At 47.6% G+C, this 17,962-nt stretch overlaps 1 protein-coding gene and 33 non-coding genes across 34 annotated transcripts in view; all 34 read right to left on the bottom strand.

The window, feature by feature from the left end:
- LOC117726370 (ELKS/Rab6-interacting/CAST family member 1-like) overlaps positions 1–17,962 on the bottom strand; it is a 157,376-nt gene that overhangs the window by 48,222 nt on the left and 91,192 nt on the right. The window lies entirely within an intron of this gene.
- On the bottom strand, positions 47–157 carry trnal-caa. Its single transcript has 2 exons — positions 120–157; positions 47–92 (listed from the first exon to the last, which is right to left on the bottom strand). It is a non-coding gene; the product is annotated as a tRNA-Leu (tRNA).
- On the bottom strand, positions 592–702 carry trnal-caa. The gene is made up of 2 exons: positions 665–702; positions 592–637 (listed from the first exon to the last, which is right to left on the bottom strand). It is a non-coding gene; the product is annotated as a tRNA-Leu (tRNA).
- On the bottom strand, positions 1,136–1,246 carry trnal-caa. Its single transcript has 2 exons — positions 1,209–1,246; positions 1,136–1,181 (listed from the first exon to the last, which is right to left on the bottom strand). It is a non-coding gene; the product is annotated as a tRNA-Leu (tRNA).
- Positions 1,680–1,790, bottom strand: trnal-caa. The gene is made up of 2 exons: positions 1,753–1,790; positions 1,680–1,725 (listed from the first exon to the last, which is right to left on the bottom strand). It is a non-coding gene; the product is annotated as a tRNA-Leu (tRNA).
- Positions 2,224–2,334, bottom strand: trnal-caa. Its single transcript has 2 exons — positions 2,297–2,334; positions 2,224–2,269 (listed from the first exon to the last, which is right to left on the bottom strand). It is a non-coding gene; the product is annotated as a tRNA-Leu (tRNA).
- On the bottom strand, positions 2,769–2,879 carry trnal-caa. The gene is made up of 2 exons: positions 2,842–2,879; positions 2,769–2,814 (listed from the first exon to the last, which is right to left on the bottom strand). It is a non-coding gene; the product is annotated as a tRNA-Leu (tRNA).
- trnal-caa lies at positions 3,313–3,423 on the bottom strand. The gene is made up of 2 exons: positions 3,386–3,423; positions 3,313–3,358 (listed from the first exon to the last, which is right to left on the bottom strand). It is a non-coding gene; the product is annotated as a tRNA-Leu (tRNA).
- Positions 3,857–3,967, bottom strand: trnal-caa. The gene is made up of 2 exons: positions 3,930–3,967; positions 3,857–3,902 (listed from the first exon to the last, which is right to left on the bottom strand). It is a non-coding gene; the product is annotated as a tRNA-Leu (tRNA).
- trnal-caa lies at positions 4,401–4,511 on the bottom strand. Its single transcript has 2 exons — positions 4,474–4,511; positions 4,401–4,446 (listed from the first exon to the last, which is right to left on the bottom strand). It is a non-coding gene; the product is annotated as a tRNA-Leu (tRNA).
- trnal-caa lies at positions 4,945–5,055 on the bottom strand. Its single transcript has 2 exons — positions 5,018–5,055; positions 4,945–4,990 (listed from the first exon to the last, which is right to left on the bottom strand). It is a non-coding gene; the product is annotated as a tRNA-Leu (tRNA).
- Positions 5,490–5,600, bottom strand: trnal-caa. Its single transcript has 2 exons — positions 5,563–5,600; positions 5,490–5,535 (listed from the first exon to the last, which is right to left on the bottom strand). It is a non-coding gene; the product is annotated as a tRNA-Leu (tRNA).
- On the bottom strand, positions 6,034–6,144 carry trnal-caa. Its single transcript has 2 exons — positions 6,107–6,144; positions 6,034–6,079 (listed from the first exon to the last, which is right to left on the bottom strand). It is a non-coding gene; the product is annotated as a tRNA-Leu (tRNA).
- Positions 6,578–6,688, bottom strand: trnal-caa. The gene is made up of 2 exons: positions 6,651–6,688; positions 6,578–6,623 (listed from the first exon to the last, which is right to left on the bottom strand). It is a non-coding gene; the product is annotated as a tRNA-Leu (tRNA).
- On the bottom strand, positions 7,122–7,232 carry trnal-caa. Its single transcript has 2 exons — positions 7,195–7,232; positions 7,122–7,167 (listed from the first exon to the last, which is right to left on the bottom strand). It is a non-coding gene; the product is annotated as a tRNA-Leu (tRNA).
- trnal-caa lies at positions 7,666–7,776 on the bottom strand. The gene is made up of 2 exons: positions 7,739–7,776; positions 7,666–7,711 (listed from the first exon to the last, which is right to left on the bottom strand). It is a non-coding gene; the product is annotated as a tRNA-Leu (tRNA).
- trnal-caa lies at positions 8,210–8,320 on the bottom strand. The gene is made up of 2 exons: positions 8,283–8,320; positions 8,210–8,255 (listed from the first exon to the last, which is right to left on the bottom strand). It is a non-coding gene; the product is annotated as a tRNA-Leu (tRNA).
- On the bottom strand, positions 8,754–8,864 carry trnal-caa. Its single transcript has 2 exons — positions 8,827–8,864; positions 8,754–8,799 (listed from the first exon to the last, which is right to left on the bottom strand). It is a non-coding gene; the product is annotated as a tRNA-Leu (tRNA).
- Positions 9,298–9,408, bottom strand: trnal-caa. The gene is made up of 2 exons: positions 9,371–9,408; positions 9,298–9,343 (listed from the first exon to the last, which is right to left on the bottom strand). It is a non-coding gene; the product is annotated as a tRNA-Leu (tRNA).
- trnal-caa lies at positions 9,842–9,953 on the bottom strand. Its single transcript has 2 exons — positions 9,915–9,953; positions 9,842–9,887 (listed from the first exon to the last, which is right to left on the bottom strand). It is a non-coding gene; the product is annotated as a tRNA-Leu (tRNA).
- Positions 10,388–10,498, bottom strand: trnal-caa. Its single transcript has 2 exons — positions 10,461–10,498; positions 10,388–10,433 (listed from the first exon to the last, which is right to left on the bottom strand). It is a non-coding gene; the product is annotated as a tRNA-Leu (tRNA).
- On the bottom strand, positions 10,932–11,042 carry trnal-caa. The gene is made up of 2 exons: positions 11,005–11,042; positions 10,932–10,977 (listed from the first exon to the last, which is right to left on the bottom strand). It is a non-coding gene; the product is annotated as a tRNA-Leu (tRNA).
- On the bottom strand, positions 11,476–11,586 carry trnal-caa. Its single transcript has 2 exons — positions 11,549–11,586; positions 11,476–11,521 (listed from the first exon to the last, which is right to left on the bottom strand). It is a non-coding gene; the product is annotated as a tRNA-Leu (tRNA).
- On the bottom strand, positions 12,021–12,132 carry trnal-caa. The gene is made up of 2 exons: positions 12,094–12,132; positions 12,021–12,066 (listed from the first exon to the last, which is right to left on the bottom strand). It is a non-coding gene; the product is annotated as a tRNA-Leu (tRNA).
- trnal-caa lies at positions 12,567–12,677 on the bottom strand. Its single transcript has 2 exons — positions 12,640–12,677; positions 12,567–12,612 (listed from the first exon to the last, which is right to left on the bottom strand). It is a non-coding gene; the product is annotated as a tRNA-Leu (tRNA).
- trnal-caa lies at positions 13,111–13,221 on the bottom strand. Its single transcript has 2 exons — positions 13,184–13,221; positions 13,111–13,156 (listed from the first exon to the last, which is right to left on the bottom strand). It is a non-coding gene; the product is annotated as a tRNA-Leu (tRNA).
- On the bottom strand, positions 13,655–13,765 carry trnal-caa. Its single transcript has 2 exons — positions 13,728–13,765; positions 13,655–13,700 (listed from the first exon to the last, which is right to left on the bottom strand). It is a non-coding gene; the product is annotated as a tRNA-Leu (tRNA).
- Positions 14,199–14,309, bottom strand: trnal-caa. The gene is made up of 2 exons: positions 14,272–14,309; positions 14,199–14,244 (listed from the first exon to the last, which is right to left on the bottom strand). It is a non-coding gene; the product is annotated as a tRNA-Leu (tRNA).
- On the bottom strand, positions 14,743–14,853 carry trnal-caa. Its single transcript has 2 exons — positions 14,816–14,853; positions 14,743–14,788 (listed from the first exon to the last, which is right to left on the bottom strand). It is a non-coding gene; the product is annotated as a tRNA-Leu (tRNA).
- trnal-caa lies at positions 15,288–15,398 on the bottom strand. Its single transcript has 2 exons — positions 15,361–15,398; positions 15,288–15,333 (listed from the first exon to the last, which is right to left on the bottom strand). It is a non-coding gene; the product is annotated as a tRNA-Leu (tRNA).
- On the bottom strand, positions 15,832–15,942 carry trnal-caa. The gene is made up of 2 exons: positions 15,905–15,942; positions 15,832–15,877 (listed from the first exon to the last, which is right to left on the bottom strand). It is a non-coding gene; the product is annotated as a tRNA-Leu (tRNA).
- Positions 16,376–16,486, bottom strand: trnal-caa. Its single transcript has 2 exons — positions 16,449–16,486; positions 16,376–16,421 (listed from the first exon to the last, which is right to left on the bottom strand). It is a non-coding gene; the product is annotated as a tRNA-Leu (tRNA).
- On the bottom strand, positions 16,920–17,030 carry trnal-caa. Its single transcript has 2 exons — positions 16,993–17,030; positions 16,920–16,965 (listed from the first exon to the last, which is right to left on the bottom strand). It is a non-coding gene; the product is annotated as a tRNA-Leu (tRNA).
- Positions 17,464–17,574, bottom strand: trnal-caa. The gene is made up of 2 exons: positions 17,537–17,574; positions 17,464–17,509 (listed from the first exon to the last, which is right to left on the bottom strand). It is a non-coding gene; the product is annotated as a tRNA-Leu (tRNA).

Here is a 17,962-nt window from a genome sequence, read left to right as displayed (position 1 = left end):
TGACAGTTGTTTGGACTGAGGGATGAAACCTGCAGGTAAAATGATCTGTCAGAAGTGGGATTTGAACCCACGCCTCCAATTGGAGACCAGAAGCCTCTTTGCTGAGGAAGGAGTCAACCCTTGAGTCTGGCGCCTTAGACCACTCGGCCATCCTGACAGCTGACAAACTATTCTTGTTTGTACGGAGGACTACTGTTCTAAAAGCTGTACAAAGTGCCATTGGACTTCTGGCCAAAAGTTGTATAGTGCATAACCGCTTCCAACTGGACTCAAGAGTGCGTCAGGAAACACACAGGTGCAAGACACTTTTGAGAGATTCAATCTATCTACTCTTGCAAAGTCTGTAACAGTTCCATGTATAGTTGTTTTGTTGGGGTAATCGACAACAACTTCATCTGAGGATAAGTCCTAGTCTAAAACTTCACAGCCCAACGTGGGGCTCGAACCCACGACCCTGAGATTAAGAGTCTCATGCTCTGCCGTCTGAGCTAGCCGGGCCTCGCACAACAAAAGAAAAGGTTGCGAGTTCAGAGCCCCATCTTGGGTGACAGTTGTTTGGACTGAGGGATGAAACCTGCAGGTAAAATGATCTGTCAGAAGTGGGATTTGAACCCACGCCTCCAATTGGAGACCAGAAGCCTCTTTGCTGAGGAAGGAGTCAACCCTTGAGTCTGGCGCCTTAGACCACTCGGCCATCCTGACAGCTGACAAACTATTCTTGTTTGTACGGAGGACTACTGTTCTAAAAGCTGTACAAAGTGCCATTGGACTTCTGGCCAAAAGTTGTATAGTGCATAACCGCTTCCAACTGGACTCAAGAGTGCGTCAGGAAACACACAGGTGCAAGACACTTTTGAGAGATTCAATCTATCTACTCTTGCAAAGTCTGTAACAGTTCCATGTATAGTTGTTTTGTTGGGGTAATCGACAACAACTTCATCTGAGGATAAGTCCTAGTCTAAAACATCACAGCCCAACGTGGGGCTCGAACCCACGACCCTGAGATTAAGAGTCTCATGCTCTGCCGTCTGAGCTAGCCGGGCCTCGCACAACAAAAGAAAAGGTTGCGAGTTAGAGCCCCATCTTGGGTGACAGTTGTTTGGACTGAGGGATGAAACCTGCAGGTAAAATGATCTGTCAGAAGTGGGATTTGAACCCACGCCTCCAATTGGAGACCAGAAGCCTCTTTGCTGAGGAAGGAGTCAACCCTTGAGTCTGGCGCCTTAGACCACTCGGCCATCCTGACAGCTGACAAACTATTCTTGTTTGTATGGAGGACTATTGTTCTAAAAGGTGTACAAAGTGCCATTGGACTTCTGGCCAAAAGTTGTATAGTGCATAACCGCTTCCAACTGGACTCAAGAGTGCGTCAGGAAACACACAGGTGCAAGACACTTTTGAGAGATTCAATCTATCTACTCTTGCAAAGTCTGTAACAGTTCCATGTATAGTTGTTTTGTTGGGGTAATCGACAACAACTTCATCTGAGGATAAGTCCTAGTCTAAAACATCACAGCCCAACGTGGGGCTCGAACCCACGACCCTGAGATTAAGAGTCTCATGCTCTGCCGTCTGAGCTAGCCGGGCCTCGCACAACAAAAGAAAAGGTTGCGAGTCAGAGCCCCATCTTGGGTGACAGTTGTTTGGACTGAGGGATGAAACCTGCAGGTAAAATGATCTGTCAGAAGTGGGATTTGAACCCACGCCTCCAATTGGAGACCAGAAGCCTCTTTGCTGAGGAAGGAGTCAACCCTTGAGTCTGGCGCCTTTGACCACTCGGCCATCCTGACAGCTGACAAACTATTCTTGTTTGTACGGAGGACTACTGTTCTAAAAGGTGTACAAAGTGCCATTGGACTTCTGGCCAAAAGTTGTATAGTGCATAACCGCTTCCAACTGGACTCAAGAGTGCGTCAGGAAACACACAGGTGCAAGACACTTTTGAGAGATTCAATCTATCTACTCTTGCAAAGTCTGTAACAGTTCCATGTATAGTTGTTTTGTTGGGGTAATCGACAACAACTTCATCTGAGGATAAGTCCTAGTCTAAAACATCACAGCCCAACGTGGGGCTCGAACCCACGACCCTGAGATTAAGAGTCTCATGCTCTGCCGTCTGAGCTAGCCGGGCCTCGCACAACAAAAGAAAAGGTTGCGAGTTAGAGCCCCATCTTGGGTGACAGTTGTTTGGACTGAGGGATGAAACCTGCAGGTAAAATGATCTGTCAGAAGTGGGATTTGAACCCACGCCTCCAATTGGAGACCAGAAGCCTCTTTGCTGAGGAAGGAGTCAACCCTTGAGTCTGGCGCCTTTGACCACTCGGCCATCCTGACAGCTGACAAACTATTCTTGTTTGTACGGAGGACTACTGTTCTAAAAGCTGTACAAAGTGCCATTGGACTTCTGGCCAAAAGTTGTATAGTGCATAACCGCTTCCAACTGGACTCAAGAGTGCGTCAGGAAACACACAGGTGCAAGACACTTTTGAGAGATTCAATCTATCTACTCTTGCAAAGTCTGTAACAGTTCCATGTATAGTTGTTTTGTTGGGGTAATCGACAACAACTTCATCTGAGGATAAATCCTAGTCTAAAACATCACAGCCCAACGTGGGGCTCGAACCCACGACCCTGAGATTAAGAGTCTCATGCTCTGCCGTCTGAGCTAGCCGGGCCTCGCACAACAAAAGAAAAGGTTGCGAGTTCAGAGCCCCATCTTGGGTGACAGTTGTTTGGACTGAGGGATGAAACCTGCAGGTAAAATGATCTGTCAGAAGTGGGATTTGAACCCACGCCTCCAATTGGAGACCAGAAGCCTCTTTGCTGAGGAAGGAGTCAACCCTTGAGTCTGGCGCCTTTGACCACTCGGCCATCCTGACAGCTGACAAACTATTCTTGTTTGTACGGAGGACTACTGTTCTAAAAGCTGTACAAAGTGCCATTGGACTTCTGGCCAAAAGTTGTATAGTGCATAACCGCTTCCAACTGGACTCAAGAGTGCGTCAGGAAACACACAGGTGCAAGACACTTTTGAGAGATTCAATCTATCTACTCTTGCAAAGTCTGTAACAGTTCCATGTATAGTTGTTTTGTTGGGGTAATCGACAACAACTTCATCTGAGGATAAATCCTAGTCTAAAACATCACAGCCCAACGTGGGGCTCGAACCCACGACCCTGAGATTAAGAGTCTCATGCTCTGCCGTCTGAGCTAGCCGGGCCTCGCACAACAAAAGAAAAGGTTGCGAGTCAGAGCCCCATCTTGGGTGACAGTTGTTTGGACTGAGGGATGAAACCTGCAGGTAAAATGATCTGTCAGAAGTGGGATTTGAACCCACGCCTCCAATTGGAGACCAGAAGCCTCTTTGCTGAGGAAGGAGTCAACCCTTGAGTCTGGCGCCTTTGACCACTCGGCCATCCTGACAGCTGACAAACTATTCTTGTTTGTACGGAGGACTACTGTTCTAAAAGCTGTACAAAGTGCCATTGGACTTCTGGCCAAAAGTTGTATAGTGCATAACCGCTTCCAACTGGACTCAAGAGTGCGTCAGGAAACACACAGGTGCAAGACACTTTTGAGAGATTCAATCTATCTACTCTTGCAAAGTCTGTAACAGTTCCATGTATAGTTGTTTTGTTGGGGTAATCGACAACAACTTCATCTGAGGATAAGTCCTAGTCTAAAACATCACAGCCCAACGTGGGGCTCGAACCCACGACCCTGAGATTAAGAGTCTCATGCTCTGCCGTCTGAGCTAGCCGGGCCTCGCACAACAAAAGAAAAGGTTGCGAGTTAGAGCCCCATCTTGGGTGACAGTTGTTTGGACTGAGGGATGAAACCTGCAGGTAAAATGATCTGTCAGAAGTGGGATTTGAACCCACGCCTCCAATTGGAGACCAGAAGCCTCTTTGCTGAGGAAGGAGTCAACCCTTGAGTCTGGCGCCTTTGACCACTCGGCCATCCTGACAGCTGACAAACTATTCTTGTTTGTACGGAGGACTACTGTTCTAAAAGCTGTACAAAGTGCCATTGGACTTCTGGCCAAAAGTTGTATAGTGCATAACCGCTTCCAACTGGACTCAAGAGTGCGTCAGGAAACACACAGGTGCAAGACACTTTTGAGAGATTCAATCTATCTACTCTTGCAAAGTCTGTAACAGTTCCATGTATAGTTGTTTTGTTGGGGTAATCGACAACAACTTCATCTGAGGATAAGTCCTAGTCTAAAACATCACAGCCCAACGTGGGGCTCGAACCCACGACCCTGAGATTAAGAGTCTCATGCTCTGCCGTCTGAGCTAGCCGGGCCTCGCACAACAAAAGAAAAGGTTGCGAGTTAGAGCCCCATCTTGGGTGACAGTTGTTTGGACTGAGGGATGAAACCTGCAGGTAAAATGATCTGTCAGAAGTGGGATTTGAACCCACGCCTCCAATTGGAGACCAGAAGCCTCTTTGCTGAGGAAGGAGTCAACCCTTGAGTCTGGCGCCTTTGACCACTCGGCCATCCTGACAGCTGACAAACTATTCTTGTTTGTACGGAGGACTACTGTTCTAAAAGGTGTACAAAGTGCCATTGGACTTCTGGCCAAAAGTTGTATAGTGCATAACCGCTTCCAACTGGACTCAAGAGTGCGTCAGGAAACACACAGGTGCAAGACACTTTTGAGAGATTCAATCTATCTACTCTTGCAAAGTCTGTAACAGTTCCATGTATAGTTGTTTTGTTGGGGTAATCGACAACAACTTCATCTGAGGATAAGTCCTAGTCTAAAACATCACAGCCCAACGTGGGGCTCGAACCCACGACCCTGAGATTAAGAGTCTCATGCTCTGCCGTCTGAGCTAGCCGGGCCTCGCACAACAAAAGAAAAGGTTGCGAGTTAGAGCCCCATCTTGGGTGACAGTTGTTTGGACTGAGGGATGAAACCTGCAGGTAAAATGATCTGTCAGAAGTGGGATTTGAACCCACGCCTCCAATTGGAGACCAGAAGCCTCTTTGCTGAGGAAGGAGTCAACCCTTGAGTCTGGCGCCTTAGACCACTCGGCCATCCTGACAGCTGACAAACTATTCTTGTTTGTACGGAGGACTACTGTTCTAAAAGGCTGTACAAAGTGCCATTGGACTTCTGGCCAAAAGTTGTATAGTGCATAACCGCTTCCAACTGGACTCAAGAGTGCGTCAGGAAACACACAGGTGCAAGACACTTTTGAGAGATTCAATCTATCTACTCTTGCAAAGTCTGTAACAGTTCCATGTATAGTTGTTTTGTTGGGGTAATCGACAACAACTTCATCTGAGGATAAGTCCTAGTCTAAAACATCACAGCCCAACGTGGGGCTCGAACCCACGACCCTGAGATTAAGAGTCTCATGCTCTGCCGTCTGAGCTAGCCGGGCCTCGCACAACAAAAGAAAAGGTTGCGAGTCAGAGCCCCATCTTGGGTGACAGTTGTTTGGACTGAGGGATGAAACCTGCAGGTAAAATGATCTGTCAGAAGTGGGATTTGAACCCACGCCTCCAATTGGAGACCAGAAGCCTCTTTGCTGAGGAAGGAGTCAACCCTTGAGTCTGGCGCCTTTGACCACTCGGCCATCCTGACAGCTGACAAACTATTCTTGTTTGTACGGAGGACTACTGTTCTAAAAGCTGTACAAAGTGCCATTGGACTTCTGGCCAAAAGTTGTATAGTGCATAACCGCTTCCAACTGGACTCAAGAGTGCGTCAGGAAACACACAGGTGCAAGACACTTTTGAGAGATTCAATCTATCTACTCTTGCAAAGTCTGTAACAGTTCCATGTATAGTTGTTTTGTTGGGGTAATCGACAACAACTTCATCTGAGGATAAGTCCTAGTCTAAAACATCACAGCCCAACGTGGGGCTCGAACCCACGACCCTGAGATTAAGAGTCTCATGCTCTGCCGTCTGAGCTAGCCGGGCCTCGCACAACAAAAGAAAAGGTTGCGAGTCAGAGCTCCATCTTGGGTGACAGTTGTTTGGACTGAGGGATGAAACCTGCAGGTAAAATGATCTGTCAGAAGTGGGATTTGAACCCACGCCTCCAATTGGAGACCAGAAGCCTCTTTGCTGAGGAAGGAGTCAACCCTTGAGTCTGGCGCCTTAGACCACTCGGCCATCCTGACAGCTGACAAACTATTCTTGTTTGTACGGAGGACTACTGTTCTAAAAGCTGTACAAAGTGCCATTGGACTTCTGGCCAAAAGTTGTATAGTGCATAACCGCTTCCAACTGGACTCAAGAGTGCGTCAGGAAACACACAGGTGCAAGACACTTTTGAGAGATTCAATCTATCTACTCTTGCAAAGTCTGTAACAGTTCCATGTATAGTTGTTTTGTTGGGGTAATCGACAACAACTTCATCTGAGGATAAGTCCTAGTCTAAAACATCACAGCCCAACGTGGGGCTCGAACCCACGACCCTGAGATTAAGAGTCTCATGCTCTGCCGTCTGAGCTAGCCGGGCCTCGCACAACAAAAGAAAAGGTTGCGAGTTAGAGCCCCATCTTGGGTGACAGTTGTTTGGACTGAGGGATGAAACCTGCAGGTAAAATGATCTGTCAGAAGTGGGATTTGAACCCACGCCTCCAATTGGAGACCAGAAGCCTCTTTGCTGAGGAAGGAGTCAACCCTTGAGTCTGGCGCCTTAGACCACTCGGCCATCCTGACAGCTGACAAACTATTCTTGTTTGTACGGAGGACTACTGTTCTAAAAGCTGTACAAAGTGCCATTGGACTTCTGGCCAAAAGTTGTATAGTGCATAACCGCTTCCAACTGGACTCAAGAGTGCGTCAGGAAACACACAGGTGCAAGACACTTTTGAGAGATTCAATCTATCTACTCTTGCAAAGTCTGTAACAGTTCCATGTATAGTTGTTTTGTTGGGGTAATCGACAACAACTTCATCTGAGGATAAATCCTAGTCTAAAACATCACAGCCCAACGTGGGGCTCGAACCCACGACCCTGAGATTAAGAGTCTCATGCTCTGCCGTCTGAGCTAGCCGGGCCTCGCACAACAAAAGAAAAGGTTGCGAGTCAGAGCCCCATCTTGGGTGACAGTTGTTTGGACTGAGGGATGAAACCTGCAGGTAAAATGATCTGTCAGAAGTGGGATTTGAACCCACGCCTCCAATTGGAGACCAGAAGCCTCTTTGCTGAGGAAGGAGTCAACCCTTGAGTCTGGCGCCTTTGACCACTCGGCCATCCTGACAGCTGACAAACTATTCTTGTTTGTACGGAGGACTACTGTTCTAAAAGCTGTACAAAGTGCCATTGGACTTCTGGCCAAAAGTTGTATAGTGCATAACCGCTTCCAACTGGACTCAAGAGTGTGTCAGGAAACACACAGGTGCAAGACACTTTTGAGAGATTCAATCTATCTACTCTTGCAAAGTCTGTAACAGTTCCATGTATAGTTGTTTTGTTGGGGTAATCGACAACAACTTCATCTGAGGATAAGTCCTAGTCTAAAACTTCACAGCCCAACGTGGGGCTCGAACCCACGACCCTGAGATTAAGAGTCTCATGCTCTGCCGTCTGAGCTAGCCGGGCCTCGCACAACAAAAGAAAAGGTTGCGAGTCAGAGCTCCATCTTGGGTGACAGTTGTTTGGACTGAGGGATGAAACCTGCAGGTAAAATGATCTGTCAGAAGTGGGATTTGAACCCACGCCTCCAATTGGAGACCAGAAGCCTCTTTGCTGAGGAAGGAGTCAACCCTTGAGTCTGGCGCCTTTGACCACTCGGCCATCCTGACAGCTGACAAACTATTCTTGTTTGTACGGAGGACTACTGTTCTAAAAGCTGTACAAAGTGCCATTGGACTTCTGGCCAAAAGTTGTATAGTGCATAACCGCTTCCAACTGGACTCAAGAGTGCGTCAGGAAACACACAGGTGCAAGACACTTTTGAGAGATTCAATCTATCTACTCTTGCAAAGTCTGTAACAGTTCCATGTATAGTTGTTTTGTTGGGGTAATCGACAACAACTTCATCTGAGGATAAGTCCTAGTCTAAAACATCACAGCCCAACGTGGGGCTCGAACCCACGACCCTGAGATTAAGAGTCTCATGCTCTGCCGTCTGAGCTAGCCGGGCCTCGCACAACAAAAGAAAAGGTTGCGAGTTAGAGCCCCATCTTGGGTGACAGTTGTTTGGACTGAGGGATGAAACCTGCAGGTAAAATGATCTGTCAGAAGTGGGATTTGAACCCACGCCTCCAATTGGAGACCAGAAGCCTCTTTGCTGAGGAAGGAGTCAACCCTTGAGTCTGGCGCCTTTGACCACTCGGCCATCCTGACAGCTGACAAACTATTCTTGTTTGTACGGAGGACTACTGTTCTAAAAGCTGTACAAAGTGCCATTGGACTTCTGGCCAAAAGTTGTATAGTGCATAACCGCTTCCAACTGGACTCAAGAGTGCGTCAGGAAACACACAGGTGCAAGACACTTTTGAGAGATTCAATCTATCTACTCTTGCAAAGTCTGTAACAGTTCCATGTATAGTTGTTTTGTTGGGGTAATCGACAACAACTTCATCTGAGGATAAGTCCTAGTCTAAAACATCACAGCCCAACGTGGGGCTCGAACCCACGACCCTGAGATTAAGAGTCTCATGCTCTGCCGTCTGAGCTAGCCGGGCCTCGCACAACAAAAGAAAAGGTTGCGAGTCAGAGCCCCATCTTGGGTGACAGTTGTTTGGACTGAGGGATGAAACCTGCAGGTAAAATGATCTGTCAGAAGTGGGATTTGAACCCACGCCTCCAATTGGAGACCAGAAGCCTCTTTGCTGAGGAAGGAGTCAACCCTTGAGTCTGGCGCCTTAGACCACTCGGCCATCCTGACAGCTGACAAACTATTCTTGTTTGTACGGAGGACTATTGTTCTAAAAGCTGTACAAAGTGCCATTGGACTTCTGGCCAAAAGTTGTATAGTGCATAACCGCTTCCAACTGGACTCAAGAGTGCGTCAGGAAACACACAGGTGCAAGACACTTTTGAGAGATTCAATCTATCTACTCTTGCAAAGTCTGTAACAGTTCCATGTATAGTTGTTTTGTTGGGGTAATCGACAACAACTTCATCTGAGGATAAGTCCTAGTCTAAAACATCACAGCCCAACGTGGGGCTCGAACCCACGACCCTGAGATTAAGAGTCTCATGCTCTGCCGTCTGAGCTAGCCGGGCCTCGCACAACAAAAGAAAAGGTTGCGAGTCAGAGCTCCATCTTGGGTGACAGTTGTTTGGACTGAGGGATGAAACCTGCAGGTAAAATGATCTGTCAGAAGTGGGATTTGAACCCACGCCTCCAATTGGAGACCAGAAGCCTCTTTGCTGAGGAAGGAGTCAACCCTTGAGTCTGGCGCCTTAGACCACTCGGCCATCCTGACAGCTGACAAACTATTCTTGTTTGTACGGAGGACTACTGTTCTAAAAGCTGTACAAAGTGCCATTGGACTTCTGGCCAAAAGTTGTATAGTGCATAACCGCTTCCAACTGGACTCAAGAGTGCGTCAGGAAACACACAGGTGCAAGACACTTTTGAGAGATTCAATCTATCTACTCTTGCAAAGTCTGTAACAGTTCCATGTATAGTTGTTTTGTTGGGGTAATCGACAACAACTTCATCTGAGGATAAGTCCTAGTCTAAAACATCACAGCCCAACGTGGGGCTCGAACCCACGACCCTGAGATTAAGAGTCTCATGCTCTGCCGTCTGAGCTAGCCGGGCCTCGCACAACAAAAGAAAAGGTTGCGAGTTAGAGCCCCATCTTGGGTGACAGTTGTTTGGACTGAGGGATGAAACCTGCAGGTAAAATGATCTGTCAGAAGTGGGATTTGAACCCACGCCTCCAATTGGAGACCAGAAGCCTCTTTGCTGAGGAAGGAGTCAACCCTTGAGTCTGGCGCCTTTAGACCACTCGGCCATCCTGACAGCTGACAAACTATTCTTGTTTGTACGGAGGACTACTGTTCTAAAAGCTGTACAAAGTGCCATTGGACTTCTGGCCAAAAGTTGTATAGTGCATAACCGCTTCCAACTGGACTCAAGAGTGCGTCAGGAAACACACAGGTGCAAGACACTTTTGAGAGATTCAATCTATCTACTCTTGCAAAGTCTGTAACAGTTCCATGTATAGTTGTTTTGTTGGGGTAATCGACAACAACTTCATCTGAGGATAAGTCCTAGTCTAAAACATCACAGCCCAACGTGGGGCTCGAACCCACGACCCTGAGATTAAGAGTCTCATGCTCTGCCGTCTGAGCTAGCCGGGCCTCGCACAACAAAAGAAAAGGTTGCGAGTTCAGAGCCCCATCTTGGGTGACAGTTGTTTGGACTGAGGGATGAAACCTGCAGGTAAAATGATCTGTCAGAAGTGGGATTTGAACCCACGCCTCCAATTGGAGACCAGAAGCCTCTTTGCTGAGGAAGGAGTCAACCCTTGAGTCTGGCGCCTTTGACCACTCGGCCATCCTGACAGCTGACAAACTATTCTTGTTTGTACGGAGGACTACTGTTCTAAAAGCTGTACAAAGTGCCATTGGACTTCTGGCCAAAAGTTGTATAGTGCATAACCGCTTCCAACTGGACTCAAGAGTGCGTCAGGAAACACACAGGTGCAAGACACTTTTGAGAGATTCAATCTATCTACTCTTGCAAAGTCTGTAACAGTTCCATGTATAGTTGTTTTGTTGGGGTAATCGACAACAACTTCATCTGAGGATAAGTCCTAGTCTAAAACATCACAGCCCAACGTGGGGCTCGAACCCACGACCCTGAGATTAAGAGTCTCATGCTCTGCCGTCTGAGCTAGCCGGGCCTCGCACAACAAAAGAAAAGGTTGCGAGTTAGAGCCCCATCTTGGGTGACAGTTGTTTGGACTGAGGGATGAAACCTGCAGGTAAAATGATCTGTCAGAAGTGGGATTTGAACCCACGCCTCCAATTGGAGACCAGAAGCCTCTTTGCTGAGGAAGGAGTCAACCCTTGAGTCTGGCGCCTTAGACCACTCGGCCATCCTGACAGCTGACAAACTATTCTTGTTTGTATGGAGGACTATTGTTCTAAAAGGTGTACAAAGTGCCATTGGACTTCTGGCCAAAAGTTGTATAGTGCATAACCGCTTCCAACTGGACTCAAGAGTGCGTCAGGAAACACACAGGTGCAAGACACTTTTGAGAGATTCAATCTATCTACTCTTGCAAAGTCTGTAACAGTTCCATGTATAGTTGTTTTGTTGGGGTAATCGACAACAACTTCATCTGAGGATAAGTCCTAGTCTAAAACATCACAGCCCAACGTGGGGCTCGAAACCACGACCCTGAGATTAAGAGTCTCATGCTCTGCCGTCTGAGCTAGCCGGGCCTCGCACAACAAAAGAAAAGGTTGCGAGTCAGAGCCCCATCTTGGGTGACAGTTGTTTGGACTGAGGGATGAAACCTGCAGGTAAAATGATCTGTCAGAAGTGGGATTTGAACCCACGCCTCCAATTGGAGACCAGAAGCCTCTTTGCTGAGGAAGGAGTCAACCCTTGAGTCTGGCGCCTTTGACCACTCGGCCATCCTGACAGCTGACAAACTATTCTTGTTTGTACGGAGGACTACTGTTCTAAAAGCTGTACAAAGTGCCATTGGACTTCTGGCCAAAAGTTGTATAGTGCATAACCGCTTCCAACTGGACTCAAGAGTGCGTCAGGAAACACACAGGTGCAAGACACTTTTGAGAGATTCAATCTATCTACTCTTGCAAAGTCTGTAACAGTTCCATGTATAGTTGTTTTGTTGGGGTAATCGACAACAACTTCATCTGAGGATAAGTCCTAGTCTAAAACATCACAGCCCAACGTGGGGCTCGAACCCACGACCCTGAGATTAAGAGTCTCATGCTCTGCCGTCTGAGCTAGCCGGGCCTCGCACAACAAAAGAAAAGGTTGCGAGTTCAGAGCCCCATCTTGGGTGACAGTTGTTTGGACTGAGGGATGAAACCTGCAGGTAAAATGATCTGTCAGAAGTGGGATTTGAACCCACGCCTCCAATTGGAGACCAGAAGCCTCTTTGCTGAGGAAGGAGTCAACCCTTGAGTCTGGCGCCTTTAGACCACTCGGCCATCCTGACAGCTGACAAACTATTCTTGTTTGTACGGAGGACTACTGTTCTAAAAGCTGTACAAAGTGCCATTGGACTTCTGGCCAAAAGTTGTATAGTGCATAACCGCTTCCAACTGGACTCAAGAGTGCGTCAGGAAACACACAGGTGCAAGACACTTTTGAGAGATTCAATCTATCTACTCTTGCAAAGTCTGTAACAGTTCCATGTATAGTTGTTTTGTTGGGGTAATCGACAACAACTTCATCTGAGGATAAGTCCTAGTCTAAAACATTCACAGCCCAACGTGGGGCTCGAACCCACGACCCTGAGATTAAGAGTCTCATGCTCTGCCGTCTGAGCTAGCCGGGCCTCGCACAACAAAAGAAAAGGTTGCGAGTCAGAGCCCCATCTTGGGTGACAGTTGTTTGGACTGAGGGATGAAACCTGCAGGTAAAATGATCTGTCAGAAGTGGGATTTGAACACACGCCTCCAATTGGAGACCAGAAGCCTCTTTGCTGAGGAAGGAGTCAACCCTTGAGTCTGGCGCCTTAGACCACTCGGCCATCCTGACAGCTGACAAACTATTCTTGTTTGTACGGAGGACTACTGTTCTAAAAGCTGTACAAAGTGCCATTGGACTTCTGGCCAAAAGTTGTATAGTGCATAACCGCTTCCAACTGGACTCAAGAGTGCGTCAGGAAACACACAGGTGCAAGACACTTTTGAGAGATTCAATCTATCTACTCTTGCAAAGTCTGTAACAGTTCCATGTATAGTTGTTTTGTTGGGGTAATCGACAACAACTTCATCTGAGGATAAGTCCTAGTCTAAAACATCACAGCCCAACGTGGGGCTCGAACCCACGACCCTGAGATTAAGAGTCTCATGCTCTGCCGTCTGAGCTAGCCGGGCCTCGCACAACAAAAGAAAAGGTTGCGAGTCAGAGCCCCATCTTGGGTGACAGTTGTTTGGACTGAGGGATGAAACCTGCAGGTAAAATGATCTGTCAGAAGTGGGATTTGAACCCACGCCTCCAATTGGAGACCAGAAGCCTCTTTGCTGAGGAAGGAGTCAACCCTTGAGTCTGGCGCCTTTGACCACTCGGCCATCCTGACAGCTGACAAACTATTCTTGTTTGTACGGAGGACTACTGTTCTAAAAGCTGTACAAAGTGCCATTGGACTTCTGGCCAAAAGTTGTATAGTGCATAACCGCTTCCAACTGGACTCAAGAGTGCGTCAGGAAACACACAGGTGCAAGACACTTTTGAGAGATTCAATCTATCTACTCTTGCAAAGTCTGTAACAGTTCCATGTATAGTTGTTTTGTTGGGGTAATCGACAACAACTTCATCTGAGGATAAGTCCTAGTCTAAAACATCACAGCCCAACGTGGGGCTCGAACCCACGACCCTGAGATTAAGAGTCTCATGCTCTGCCGTCTGAGCTAGCCGGGCCTCGCACAACAAAAGAAAAGGTTGCGAGTCAGAGCCCCATCTTGGGTGACAGTTGTTTGGACTGAGGGATGAAACCTGCAGGTAAAATGATCTGTCAGAAGTGGGATTTGAACCCACGCCTCCAATTGGAGACCAGAAGCCTCTTTGCTGAGGAAGGAGTCAACCCTTGAGTCTGGCGCCTTTGACCACTCGGCCATCCTGACAGCTGACAAACTATTCTTGTTTGTACGGAGGACTACTGTTCTAAAAGCTGTACAAAGTGCCATTGGACTTCTGGCCAAAAGTTGTATAGTGCATAACCGCTTCCAACTGGACTCAAGAGTGCGTCAGGAAACACACAGGTGCAAGACACTTTTGAGAGATTCAATCTATCTACTCTTGCAAAGTCTGTAACAGTTCCATGTATAGTTGTTTTGTTGGGGTAATCGACAACAACTTCATCTGAGGATAAGTCCTAGTCTAAAACATCACAGCCCAACGTGGGGCTCGAACCCACGACCCTGAGATTAAGAGTCTCATGCTCTGCCGTCTGAGCTAGCCGGGCCTCGCACAACAAAAGAAAAGGTTGCGAGTCAGAGCCCCATCTTGGGTGACAGTTGTTTGGACTGAGGGATGAAACCTGCAGGTAAAATGATCTGTCAGAAGTGGGATTTGAACCCACGCCTCCAATTGGAGACCAGAAGCCTCTTTGCTGAGGAAGGAGTCAACCCTTGAGTCTGGCGCCTTAGACCACTCGGCCATCCTGACAGCTGACAAACTATTCTTGTTTGTACGGAGGACTACTGTTCTAAAAGGTGTACAAAGTGCCATTGGACTTCTGGCCAAAAGTTGTATAGTGCATAACCGCTTCCAACTGGACTCAAGAGTGCGTCAGGAAACACACAGGTGCAAGACACTTTTGAGAGATTCAATCTATCTACTCTTGCAAAGTCTGTAACAGTTCCATGTATAGTTGTTTTGTTGGGGTAATCGACAACAACTTCATCTGAGGATAAGTCCTAGTCTAAAACATCACAGCCCAACGTGGGGCTCGAACCCACGACCCTGAGATTAAGAGTCTCATGCTCTGCCGTCTGAGCTAGCCGGGCCTCGCACAACAAAAGAAAAGGTTGCGAGTTAGAGCCCCATCTTGGGTGACAGTTGTTTGGACTGAGGGATGAAACCTGCAGGTAAAATGATCTGTCAGAAGTGGGATTTGAACCCACGCCTCCAATTGGAGACCAGAAGCCTCTTTGCTGAGGAAGGAGTCAACCCTTGAGTCTGGCGCCTTTGACCACTCGGCCATCCTGACAGCTGACAAACTATTCTTGTTTGTACGGAGGACTACTGTTCTAAAAGGCTGTACAAAGTGCCATTGGACTTCTGGCCAAAAGTTGTATAGTGCATAACCGCTTCCAACTGGACTCAAGAGTGCGTCAGGAAACACACAGGTGCAAGACACTTTTGAGAGATTCAATCTATCTACTCTTGCAAAGTCTGTAACAGTTCCATGTATAGTTGTTTTGTTGGGGTAATCGACAACAACTTCATCTGAGGATAAGTCCTAGTCTAAAACTTCACAGCCCAACGTGGGGCTCGAACCCACGACCCTGAGATTAAGAGTCTCATGCTCTGCCGTCTGAGCTAGCCGGGCCTCGCACAACAAAAGAAAAGGTTGCGAGTCAGAGCCCCATCTTGGGTGACAGTTGTTTGGACTGAGGGATGAAACCTGCAGGTAAAATGATCTGTCAGAAGTGGGATTTGAACCCACGCCTCCAATTGGAGACCAGAAGCCTCTTTGCTGAGGAAGGAGTCAACCCTTGAGTCTGGCGCCTTAGACCACTCGGCCATCCTGACAGCTGACAAACTATTCTTGTTTGTACGGAGGACTACTGTTCTAAAAGCTGTACAAAGTGCCATTGGACTTCTGGCCAAAAGTTGTATAGTGCATAACCGCTTCCAACTGGACTCAAGAGTGCGTCAGGAAACACACAGGTGCAAGACACTTTTGAGAGATTCAATCTATCTACTCTTGCAAAGTCTGTAACAGTTCCATGTATAGTTGTTTTGTTGGGGTAATCGACAACAACTTCATCTGAGGATAAGTCCTAGTCTAAAACTTCACAGCCCAACGTGGGGCTCGAACCCACGACCCTGAGATTAAGAGTCTCATGCTCTGCCGTCTGAGCTAGCCGGGCCTCGCACAACAAAAGAAAAGGTTGCGAGTCAGAGCTCCATCTTGGGTGACAGTTGTTTGGACTGAGGGATGAAACCTGCAGGTAAAATGATCTGTCAGAAGTGGGATTTGAACCCACGCCTCCAATTGGAGACCAGAAGCCTCTTTGCTGAGGAAGGAGTCAACCCTTGAGTCTGGCGCCTTTGACCACTCGGCCATCCTGACAGCTGACAAACTATTCTTGTTTGTACGGAGGACTACTGTTCTAAAAGCTGTACAAAGTGCCATTGGACTTCTGGCCAAAAGTTGTATAGTGCATAACCGCTTCCAACTGGACTCAAGAGTGCGTCAGGAAACACACAGGTGCAAGACACTTTTGAGAGATTCAATCTATCTACTCTTGCAAAGTCTGTAACAGTTCCATGTATAGTTGTTTTGTTGGGGTAATCGACAACAACTTCATCTGAGGATAAGTCCTAGTCTAAAACATCACAGCCCAACGTGGGGCTCGAACCCACGACCCTGAGATTAAGAGTCTCATGCTCTGCCGTCTGAGCTAGCCGGGCCTCGCACAACAAAAGAAAAGGTTGCGAGTCAGAGCCCCATCTTGGGTGACAGTTGTTTGGACTGAGGGATGAAACCTGCAGGTAAAATGATCTGTCAGAAGTGGGATTTGAACCCACGCCTCCAATTGGAGACCAGAAGCCTCTTTGCTGAGGAAGGAGTCAACCCTTGAGTCTGGCGCCTTTGACCACTCGGCCATCCTGACAGCTGACAAACTATTCTTGTTTGTACGGAGGACTACTGTTCTAAAAGCTGTACAAAGTGCCATTGGACTTCTGGCCAAAAGTTGTATAGTGCATAACCGCTTCCAACTGGACTCAAGAGTGCGTCAGGAAACACACAGGTGCAAGACACTTTTGAGAGATTCAATCTATCTACTCTTGCAAAGTCTGTAACAGTTCCATGTATAGTTGTTTTGTTGGGGTAATCGACAACAACTTCATCTGAGGATAAATCCTAGTCTAAAACATCACAGCCCAACGTGGGGCTCGAACCCACGACCCTGAGATTAAGAGTCTCATGCTCTGCCGTCTGAGCTAGCCGGGCCTCGCACAACAAAAGAAAAGGTTGCGAGTTAGAGCCCCATCTTGGGTGACAGTTGTTTGGACTGAGGGATGAAACCTGCAGGTAAAATGATCTGTCAGAAGTGGGATTTGAACCCACGCCTCCAATTGGAGACCAGAAGCCTCTTTGCTGAGGAAGGAGTCAACCCTTGAGTCTGGCGCCTTTGACCACTCGGCCATCCTGACAGCTGACAAACTATTCTTGTTTGTACGGAGGACTACTGTTCTAAAAGGTGTACAAAGTGCCATTGGACTTCTGGCCAAAAGTTGTATAGTGCATAACCGCTTCCAACTGGACTCAAGAGTGCGTCAGGAAACACACAGGTGCAAGACACTTTTGAGAGATTCAATCTATCTACTCTTGCAAAGTCTGTAACAGTTCCATGTATAGTTGTTTTGTTGGGGTAATCGACAACAACTTCATCTGAGGATAAGTCCTAGTCTAAAACATCACAGCCCAACGTGGGGCTCGAACCCACGACCCTGAGATTAAGAGTCTCATGCTCTGCCGTCTGAGCTAGCCGGGCCTCGCACAACAAAAGAAAAGGTTGCGAGTCAGAGCCCCATCTTGGGTGACAGTTGTTTGGACTGAGGGATGAAACCTGCAGGTAAAATGATCTGTCAGAAGTGGGATTTGAACCCACGCCTCCAATTGGAGACCAGAAGCCTCTTTGCTGAGGAAGGAGTCAACCCTTGAGTCTGGCGCCTTTGACCACTCGGCCATCCTGACAGCTGACAAACTATTCTTGTTTGTACGGAGGACTACTGTTCTAAAAGCTGTACAAAGTGCCATTGGACTTCTGGCCAAAAGTTGTATAGTGCATAACCGCTTCCAACTGGACTCAAGAGTGCGTCAGGAAACACACAGGTGCAAGACACTTTTGAGAGATTCAATCTATCTACTCTTGCAAAGTCTGTAACAGTTCCATGTATAGTTGTTTTGTTGGGGTAATCGACAACAACTTCATCTGAGGATAAGTCCTAGTCTAAAACATCACAGCCCAACGTGGGGCTCGAAACCACGACCCTGAGATTAAGAGTCTCATGCTCTGCCGTCTGAGCTAGCCGGGCCTCGCACAACAAAAGAAAAGGTTGCGAGTCAGAGCCCCATCTTGGGT

This window comes from Cyclopterus lumpus, chromosome 23, assembly GCF_009769545.1.
Source record: "Cyclopterus lumpus isolate fCycLum1 chromosome 23, fCycLum1.pri, whole genome shotgun sequence".
NCBI lineage: Eukaryota > Metazoa > Chordata > Actinopteri > Perciformes > Cyclopteridae > Cyclopterus > Cyclopterus lumpus.
The sequence above is the reverse complement of the archived record's forward strand: the minus strand, read 5'-3'. Positions and strand labels throughout refer to the sequence as shown.